Consider the following 9,583-nt stretch of genomic DNA (forward strand, 5'->3'; position numbering starts at 1 on the left):
TTTGCCCAGTTATCTCCCATCCAATCACTATATGACTAGGCAAGCAGATATTATCATAAATTTTTACCCAAGATTCCCAGAGAGAGGAAGAATTTCCTAGTTTGACATGTCATTATGCTAGCTCTTGAGCTCTCAAAAGGCAATTTATCTGAAGTCTTCTCAAATTTTAATAAGAAAAATCACTTTCGCTTATCTCTATATCCGCATCAATACTTTCTATCCCTAGTCTTCCTCATGACAGCCATCCTAACAGGTGTCAGGTAATATTTCACTGTGTTTTGATTTATGTTTCCCTGATGATTAATGATGTTTAGCATATATTCTTGTACTTGTGGTTCTTTTGTATGTCATTGAAAAAAATTGCCTATGCATTTCCTCAGTCATTTTAAATTAATTTTTATATTAAGTTGTATAAATTCTTTTTCCTATTTTTTATTTATATATTTTAATTTTTGCAATGTTATGTTGATTTCTGCTGCACAAGAACATAAATCAGCCATAATTATATGTACATCCCCTCCTTCCCTAGCTTCCCTCCCCTCCCCATCCCTCCAGGTCAGCGCAGAGCACCAGACTGGTCTCCCCAGCTCCCTCCTTCCCTTCTCACTAGCTCTCCGTCTTACACCTGATAGTGTACATATGTTGTTATTTATTTCTATCAGAACATGGTTTATAAGTAGTTTACGCATTCTATAGCTTGCCTTTTCATTTTATTGTTTCTTTCGCTATGTAGAAACTTTTATCTACATAGAGTCCTACTTAGTTTTCCTTGTGTTGTATGTATGTTTTGTATTACATCCAAAAAATCGTTACCCAGGCCAATGTCAAAGAGCTTCTACCATATGTGGAAACTAAAATCCTTCTAAGAAATTCTAGGAATTTAAAATGCAAAATTCTGGGAATTTTATGGTATCGAATCTTATGTTTACATTTCTAATTTCTATGAGTTTTGTAAGATAGGGATCCGATTTCATTTTTTTCTGCATATGTTTATCTTTTATTCTCAATACCATTTGTAGAAGAGATTATTCTCATTGAATGTTCTTTGATTTCCTTGTCAAATGCTACTTGAACATGTATGTGTGGGCTTATTTCTGGGCAGATCTGCTTCAAGGATCTAAGTAACTGTTTTAAAACCAATATCGTACTGTTAAACATTATTGTAGCTTTGTAGTGTTTGTTGCCTCTGGCTTCGCTTCACTTTTTTCTGAATGGTTTTGGCTATTCAGGGTCTTTTGTGGTTCCTTACAAATACAAATACAAATACAAATATTAGGGTTTTTTTTTTTCTTTTTCTAAGAAAAATTCCTTTGAATTTTGATAGAGATTGCGTTTAACTTGTAAATGGTTTTGTGTATTATGGATATTTTAACAGTAATAACTCTTCCAATCCGTAAACATGCACTATCTTTGCATTTTCTTGTTTCCTTCTGTTTCTTTCATCAAAGGTTTTAATTTTTATTGTACAGGATTTTTTTTATTTCCTTGATTAAATTTATTCTTATTTTACTTTTTTAAATCTACTGTGAATAGATTAATTTTTTTTTTCGGATGCTTTGTTGCTAGTGCATAGAAAGGTAACTTCGCTTTTTTGTTGTTGTTGTTGACAGCCTATTGCACTTTAATATGGAATACTTAAGGTACAAGAAAGCTGCATCTAGCATTGTTATAAATAAATCAAATCAGTCATCAAAGGCTCCAGAGTGAACAGCATCTCCATAACCTCCATGCTCATAATCTTCATTTTCTGGGTACAATTTAATAAGATCATCAATTTAAAGAAGGATAATTGCAGTTTCAGTTGCAAATTTCAAACTGTTAACTTTAACTATGATTGGCTCAACCTCCCCCCCTTCTTGTTCATTGTCATGGGATATACCATTGACCAATTCATTTTAGATTTGTGCATTCTGGGTTAACTTGAGCCTTGTTATGAAAAACTTTTAATTTTGCAACCAGATCTGTGGCGTCTTGGGCAGCATTAGCTGTCAGAGCATTAAGAATAACAAGAAGAGATCTTGCAAACTCTGCAGTAGCTAGCTGTTCCCAGGTGTCCATGATGGTTGCCTAGTTCTTGAGGCATACTGAAAAGGCCGCCTCTACAGCACTCCCACCTGGAACCACAGATTGTGACTCCAGAATTCTCTTTACCACACAAAGTGCACTGTGTAAGGAGAGCTCCATCTCATCACACTGGAATCATTTGCCCCACGTAAGATGACTGATGCAGAGGTAAGAGCCTTAGTGTTTATAATCAAGATCAGTTCATCATCATAAATTCTCTCTTGTACCACCTCTTCTACTTGTCCCACCACTGAAGCATCAAAAGTTTCTTCACCTTCCAAATTGGCTGGGTTGACAGAATAGTTGCTCTGGAAGCTTTAGCAATGCATTTAAGGTCTCTTTTAAAAACTCTTCCAACTGCCATAGCACCAGTGTCCACAAAATACTTCAGACACATATCACAAATTCCACCAGTGGTTAGAATAACATTAGCACCAGTTGCCACGATCTTCTGTATTTACTCCTTGGTGATATTTGATCCTCTCTGTCTAATCTGGTCCAATTTCTCAGTTCAGTTCAGTTCAGCTCAGTCGCTCAGTCGTGTCCAATTCTTTGTGACACCATGAACCGCAGCATGCCAGGCCTCCCTGTCCATCACGAGCTCCCAGAGCCCACCCAAACCCATGTCCATCAAGTCGGTGATGCCATCCAACCATCTCACCCTCTGGGGTCCCCTGCTCCTCCTGCCCTCAATCTTTCCCAGCATCAGGGTCTTTTCCAATGAGTCAGCTCTTCACATCAGGTGGCCAAAGCATTGGAGTTTTAGCTTCAACATGAGTCCTTCCAATGAACACCCAGACCTGATCCTTTAGGATGGACTGGTTGGACCTCCTTGCAGTCCAAGGGACTCTCAAGAGTCTTCTCCAACACCACAGTTCAAAAGCATCAATTCTTCTGTGCTCAGCTTTCTTTATAATCCAACTCTTACATCCAGACATGACCACTGGAAAAACAGGGTCTGTAATAACCACTTGTACACCAAGCTTCATTTTTGTTTTCTGCAGGCTGAAGTCAAGGCAAGTAATTTTTACACTAACTATTCTCGTGGGCATGTCCTGGGATCCTACCACACAGTTGAGCATTGATGAGCATACTCTCCATCTGGCTCCTCCTATGGGTTTTCAGAATATCAATGGCATTGACTGGAGAGAGAGGCTGAACTCTGACATCTGTGTATTTAATAGAGAGCAAAGCATCTACTACCATATTTGCTAAGAAATCACCATTTATTCTGATAATTTTGGCAGTATTAATCAGGCAATTCCTTCCAAGCTCATCTGTGTTAATAATCAGATTTTCACTGATATAATGCACTGCTTCCTTGCAAGAAGTTCAATAGTGGGATAAATACTGTTTGACTAATAACTGATAAATAATTGATGTGGGATAAATTTTCTGTTTGACCAGTTCATCTGCATTTTTTAGAAATTCAGCTGCAATAATAACCATGGAGGTGGCCCCTTCTCCCACTTCTTTGTTTTGAAGAAACTTTGGCTGTAGGATGCTCTATCTCCAGTAGCTTCAAGATGGCTGCACCGTCATTAATAATAGTTTCATCACCAATATCATCCACTAACATTGTGTCCAAGCCAACTGGACCAAGAGAACCTTTCACAGTATTTGCAATCAAAGCTGAAGCCATGACTTTCTGGGAGTAGATCACCTCCTCAAAGCTGCGGCCCCGGAAAATGGACAAAAGCCCCTCCATCCTCATGGCAGGGCTCATGTCGAGTTTCACTCACATCGCCGACAATCAGCCTCTCTGTCTTGGTCCCAGTGGTGGCCAAAGCACCACCTGCCCCAGGGTGGCTAACTGATTTCTACATGTTAATTTTATATCTTGTAACTTTACTGAATTCATTGATTAGTTCAAGTTGATTGAGTTAGGATTTCCTAAATATGTATGTTTTGCAGAAAGTTTTACTTTCATTTTGGGTTCAAAGGATGAATCAACAAAAGAAATCTCTCATTATACACAAATAAACAATTTTAACTTTTAATAGAGGATTATTTGAGTTAATTTCAATATGCAGTCATTAAAAGAAAAGAAATAGAAGCAACAGAGAGAAGTAACAACTCATAAATATCACCAAATTGGGACGATGACCTACATCCAGTCTTGAACAGTGCTAAGAGGTCCAGAATGATGGCAATCCAGAGTCCTAGCTGGAAAATGGTCCCAACTGGGAAATGGTCTCACCCCATGGGTGATACTTCAAATTGCAGTTCTGGGGTCTTCCATTTATAACACCAGGCTGCAAACTGATATTGTCATCAGTTTGTATGTAAAAATGCAGCTATGGTTTTCCATTAACTTCTACAATGCTGTTTGTTTTACCTTGTGAATCACAAGATTTTCCAGACCTCAAGGGGTGCTGGCCAGGTCTCCCAGGGGTCAGGAAATTCCAAGACCCACTCCCTCTCTGATCTAAGGTTCCTACTGACCTGTTGGTTGCAACTGATGTGCTTACAGGAAGACATGTAGCCCAGGCAGGTTCCAGGTAAGGTCAGAAGTTGAGGTTGGTCAGAAGCTGCTCTCTTGCTTCTGAAGATCGAACAAGACTATGTCTATTTTAATGTCCCTAATCATATAGGCCAAGGTCATTTGTAAAAAATAGCAATTTTATTTCCTCTTTTCTGATTGAATAAATTTTATTTCTTTGTTTTGCCTAGTTGTTCTTGCTAGATCTTCTAGTACTATGTTAAATAGGAGTGGTGAGAGTGTTATAGTGTTATTTCTATTTTTAAGGAAAATTCTTTCCATTTTCCACCACTGAGTATATTAGTTGTGGGTTTCTCATACATGGCCTTTATTATGTTGATATATGTTACCTCATGAATTCTATATCAGTTTTACACACACACACACAACTCTATCTTTTGCTTGAGAGAGAGAGAGAGAGAGACCTAAGATTGGCTTCTAATTTATTCTGTTTCACTTAAAATAACTTCTTTACTGGATAAGTTTAGAAAAATGGATGGCAGAACTTTAATGAGGAAAAAAGTGTCAGAGATCTGGAATGAAGCCAATCACCTTTCATGAGGTGGATCCCTCTTCCAAGTTAAAGGGTCATAGATCATTTTTCAATGTTCACTCAAACCTAGCTGAAGCTCACCTAGTCAGAAGGCATAAGGCTCCCTTGTGGTCTTTAATGTGGTATTATTTGTATTATCTAATTAATGGGAGTGTTTTGTAACCTTGCAAAGGCTAAGTAATTGCCAGAACTGATATTTCTTCCCTGTAAATGGATATATTCTTACCTTATATGGAGGGTTTCTATAAGGAACAAAAATGTTACGTGAATAGCAAAGTATTGATACATAAAAACTGCAGATTAAGTATTTGTACTGTTATTTTTACTGTTAATGTATTTAGAATTACCATTCTAATGTTAACTATTCTATGTTTATGTTTATACTTTTATTAACTAAATATTATTCAAATGTAGTTTATTATTATAAATAGTTATCACATAGCATAAAATTGCTAACAACTGTTAGACCATAAAGAAAACAAGGGAATTCCAGAAATAACATCTATTTCTGCTTCATTGACTACATGAAAGCCTTTGACTGTGTGGATCACAACAACCTATGGAAAATTCTTAAAGAGATGGGAATATCAGACCACCTTACATATCTCCTGAGTGACCAATTATTTGTAGGTCAAGAAGCAACAGTTAGAACCTTACATGGAACACCTGACCAGTTCAAAATTGAGAAAGGTATAAAAAAAAAGTTGTATATTGTCACCCTGCTTATTTAACTTCTATGCAGAGCACATCATGCAAAATGCTGGGCTGGATTAATCAGAGACTGGAATCAAGATCGACAGGAGAAATAGCAACAACCTCAGATAAACAAATGATACCACTCTAATGGCAGAATGTAAAGAGGAACTAACAAACCTCTTGATTACAGTGAAAGAGGAGAGTGAAAAGTTGGCTTAAAATTCAACTTTCAAAAAACTAAGATCATGGCACCTAGTCCCATCACTTTATGGCAAATATAAGGGAAAAACTGGAAACAGTGACAGAATTTATTTTCTTGGACTCCAAAGTCACTGTGGACAGTAACTATAGCCATAAAGTTAGAAGATTTTTGCCTTGGAAGGAAAGCTATAACAAACCTAGACAGTGTTTTAAAAGGTAGAGGCATCACTTTGCCAACAAAAGTCCATGTTTTCTAGTAATCATGTACAGATGTGAAAGTTGAATGATAAAAAGTGGTTGAGCACCAAAGAATGGATGCTTTCCAACTCTGGGGGCTAGAGAAGACTTTTGAGGGATTCTTGGATAGAAAGGGGATCAAACCAGTCAATCCTTAAAAAATCAACTGTGAATATTCATTGGAAGGACTGATACTGAAGCTGAAGTTCCAATAATTCAGCCACCTGATGCTCAAAGCCAATTCATTAGAAAAGACTCTGATGCTGGGAAAATTGAGGGCAGGTCAAAAGTAGGCAACAGAGCATGAGATGGTTAGATAGCATCACCGAAATCAGTGGACATGAGTCTGACCAAACTCCAGGAGATAATGAAGGGCAGAAGTGTGGCTTGCTGTAGTTTATAGGGTTGCATACAGACATGACTGAACAACAGCAGCAATCACATAGCATACATATTTCTTCACATCCAGGGATTTAAGAAAACAATGCAGTAGATCAGGTTTAGGCATTTACTATCATACCCAAATGTGCTTGTTTTATTAAGATAGATTATATTTTTTACATGTGTATAATAGAAATTATCTTTCTGACATATTTGAAGTTTTCCATTAGAACACCCATATAAAATCACAATGTGAATTTCTATAACACTATGCCAATTAAAGTCATCTTTATTATTAAGAAAATTTTGAAGATAAAATTGGAAAATGTAAGAACATTACAATTATTTTAGAATAGCTTTCATTATATGAGCTCGTTTTTTTTTTTTTTTGTTTGTTTGTTTTTTTTTTCAAAAATGAAGCTATTCATTAATAGAGTTGAAAATAGTTGCTCTTTGTAAATTATCACACAAACATGTCAATTGAAGTGATGATTTATAGGCAAGTAAAACTAGATCTAATTGAATCTAAGTTTAAAATCACATTGCTGTAGTTGAAGGAGTAGTCACAATAGTGCTGTAACCTGTGCTTTTTCTTATTCTTCTATCTATTCCCACAAAGAAAATGAACATCAATGAAGATATTATTTAGATAATATGATTCTGTCCAGTAAAATCACAAGTGAATTAAATAACCATATGATTAGAATCTTATACTTTATTTTATCAAATGGAACATATTTAATAGTCATAAAAATTACTTAATGAAGTTGGAATAGGGAACTATATTTGTATGATCACACTAAAATAAAATTCTTCAGGAATATAGCTTTGCATATCTGTTATTTTACTGAATGTGAGAATAGTCTAACAGCTTACCACCTCTGCACATTAAGAAAATTAAATGCAACCATGAGGAAAACCAGTGTCAAATAGAGAGTAAATAAAATTGTGAAGGGAATTCTTAAAGATGTTGTCGATTATACAACAATGGAATTTTATATTGAGAATTAAGGGTAATTAGAGATTTTTTGTGTTACTGAATTCTATTTTAATCAATGTTGGAAAATGATTAAAAATTCTCAGCCCAACAACCTAAAACACATTTTTAATGCAAGTCATGTTATCATTACCAAAAATTCAAATTAATGTTCACATTTATTTAAAATAATTCAAGATATCTTGTCAATATTTTGGAGTGTTTTTCCTAAGAACCAAAATGACTATATTATGTACAATAATATCCCTAACTGGGTGTCAAAAGATGACTTACTTTCAGAATACAATGAGTCCAATCACCCATCAGCTTACTAAACTAATACCCATGAGAGAAAGGTAATAAACAAGCAACCTCTCATTTAACACAGAGTACTTGGTGAGTCATTCTTGACACGGATTTAAAAACTATGTATTATAACAAAGCTTTCTAATACATCAGTCATTCCTAAACTATTTCATATCACTAGCTCTATGTAAGAGATGGTTAAAACAAATAAAGACATTATGTAAAATTTTATAAGATTAATCTAAAATGACTTCTTAGTTTAATACATTCTAGCAAAGAGTCAGACATGACTGAGCGACTGAACTGAACTGAACTGAACTGAGTGATATAATACAGCCTAGAGTTTATACTCATGTGATATAAATTCTGTGGATATGTTAAGATAAGAAATTATGTAAATAAATGCCAAAATATTGAAGAAAATGCAATTTATCTACTAAGTAAAGCAATTGAAAACCTTTTCTTTTTTTCTATTTTTCCAGCAGGTCTTGACTTTGGTTCTAGGTTGCTATGTTTTATTCCATCTCAAAATTCAAAAAGACTGATAAAGACTTGGGGAAATATTTGAATCTAAAGTGTCTGTTATATACCTGACAGTTTTAACCCTCACCACTAGACATAAGATAAATGGAATAATCATGAAATACTCAATTAGAATCATATATTACCACAGACAAATCACTTTGGAATTCTACCTCAATGAAACTGAAGGACATGATCAGAACCCTTAAGAATCCGAAAGAAATTCATATTATAGTTTGTATTAAATTGCTCTCTTAGGAGACAAAGCTTTCAAAATAGCAGAAGATGGGAAGATGGAACACTCACAAATATAGTGTCTCCTTTCCTTCTCTGGGAATTTTCATTGGTCCTTACTCCAACTGTCTGGGGATATGATAATCACATCTCAATAGAAAGCACTCATATTGGCCATATTTTTACTTTTATTCTAGAACTTTAGTCATATCAGGGGGAAAAAAGAGCCAAAATTTCTACATAAAGCTTGAAAAATAAAGTTTCAAATTATACTAAAAACTTATTAATTAATAAATAAATTGATACATAATAGTTTTTATCATTTATTTTAAATCCAGTAATGCATAGACATGTTCTTATATCAGTCTCACAAATACCTATATAGCTAACTATTGTCATACAAATTTCACAAGAAGAGAACAAATTTTAGCACTGATAATATGAGAACCCAATTGTTTGATTATGAAGCCCATAAATTATGTTCTGGCAAGCAGTAATTATAAATATGTAGGGTCATATATTTAAGTTTTTTTTTCCATATATATCACCAAAAAGTATCTATTGGTTCTGTATTAATATTCCAAGAACTACAATTGTTAAGACAAGAACAGTCAAAATACCATACTAGGAAACTATTACTGAAACCAGGAGTGAGGCACCAATAAATAGTCTCAGCACGTAAATCAGTCCAATATGGAAAGATTTTGTTGTCGTTGTTGTATTGTTTACTTTTCTTTTTAAAATCATGGTAGGAATGAGGTTTGGGGAATGACATCTCATAGATTTTCATAGGATGCATTTTCATTTTTATTCATCTTAATTTCCAATTTTCATGTTATTTCTTCCCTGACTCATTGATTATTTATGTATGTCTAATTTTCACACATTTATGAATTTCTTAAATATTCCTCTGTTCCTGGTTTCTAATTTC

General features: G+C 34.8%; 1 pseudogene; it reads right to left on the reverse strand.

Annotated features, from left to right (window-relative positions):
• Nucleotides 1-1,682: 1,682 nt before the first annotated feature.
• LOC133049521 (T-complex protein 1 subunit alpha-like) lies at nt 1,683-3,772 on the reverse strand (annotated as a pseudogene).
• Between the last annotated feature and the right edge of the window lie 5,811 nt (nt 3,773-9,583).

This window comes from Dama dama, chromosome 30 (genome assembly GCF_033118175.1).
Source record: "Dama dama isolate Ldn47 chromosome 30, ASM3311817v1, whole genome shotgun sequence".
NCBI lineage: Eukaryota > Metazoa > Chordata > Mammalia > Artiodactyla > Cervidae > Dama > Dama dama.